The 1,319-nt window shown below is 36.5% G+C and overlaps 1 protein-coding gene across 1 annotated transcript in view; it reads right to left on the bottom strand.

The window, feature by feature from the left end:
• Nucleotides 1–1,319, bottom strand: part of GNE (glucosamine (UDP-N-acetyl)-2-epimerase/N-acetylmannosamine kinase) — a 63,391-nt gene that overhangs the window by 28,384 nt on the left and 33,688 nt on the right. The gene's annotated exons all lie outside the window — the stretch shown is intronic.

The following is a 1,319-nucleotide window of genomic DNA, read 5'->3' as shown; positions in this document are numbered from 1 at the left end:
GCCCTGCCCTGCCCTGCCCCCAGCCATGTTGTCTTGCCTTACTGATGTTAAAATCTGGTCACCCTACACAAGAGGCTATATCAATTCTAAACATATATGCACCTAACATAAACACTCCAGATTTATAAAACAAACCCTTCCTGGTCTGAACAATATAATAACCAATAACATCATCATAGCCAGGGACTTCAACACCCCACAGAGAGAACTGGACAGATCCTCCAAGCAGAAACTAAAAAATGATGAATCCTCCAAGCAGAAACTAAAAAATAATGAAAAACATGACTCTACAACAACTGGGCTTAACGGACATCTACAGAATATTTTACCCCAATACTACTGAATATACATCCTTCTTATCAGCTCATGGATCATTCTCCAAGGTCAGTCATATCCTAGGACTCAAATCAAGCCTCAATAAATTTTAAAAAATAGAAATTACACATTGTATCTTTACAGATCACAATGGAATGAAAGTAACAGAAACACTCATCCCCATACAAAGTCATGAACTTTAAACAACCTATTGCTAAACAAAAACTGGGTCAAAGAGGAGATGAGGAAGGAAATCATTAGATTCCTTGAACAGAATTACAAAGAAGCTACAAGCTATTAAAACCGCTGAGATACTTTAAAGGCAGTCCTAAGACGGAAAGTTATTGCATTAAATGCCCACATTCAGAAATGAGAAAGAGGCAAGAGAACAGTATAAGGACTCATCTCAAGGAGGTGGAAAAGAAGAGCAATCCAATCCTAGACCCAGAAGAAAAGAAATAAATGAAACTGAGAACAAAAGAATCATTCAGAAGATCAATGAAACAAAAAGTTGGTTCTTTGAAAAGATAGACAAAATTGATACACCCTTGGCCAGATTAACTAGAAACAGAAAAGCAAGGTCTCTAATAAGCACAATCAGAAGCGAAAAAGAGGAAATAGCAACCCATAGCACAGAATTACAAAAGATTTCCTTGAATATTATAAAAATCTCTATGCTTAGAAATTTGAAAATGTAAAAGAAATGGATAAATTCCTGAAATCACACTAACTCCCTAGACTCAACCAAGAAGAAATAGAACTCTTGAACCAACCAATTTCAAGCTCTGAGAATTGAAACAATAAAAAAAGTCCTGGACCAAACAGTTTCACAGCAGAATTCTATCAAACCTTCAGAGAAGAGCTGGTACCTATATTGCAGAATCTATTCAAAACATTAAGAAGCAAGGAATCCTCCCCAACTCCTATGAAGCAAACAGTACCCTGATACTGAGGCAAGAAAGTAAAAGCAGAACTAAAAGAATCTGTCCTAGCCACTCTGTGTA

The sequence above is a fragment of the Otolemur garnettii genome, unplaced genomic scaffold (assembly GCF_000181295.1).
Source record: "Otolemur garnettii isolate 467f Iridium unplaced genomic scaffold, OtoGar3 scaffold00172, whole genome shotgun sequence".
NCBI lineage: Eukaryota > Metazoa > Chordata > Mammalia > Primates > Galagidae > Otolemur > Otolemur garnettii.
The sequence above is the reverse complement of the archived record's forward strand: the minus strand, read 5'-3'. Positions and strand labels throughout refer to the sequence as shown.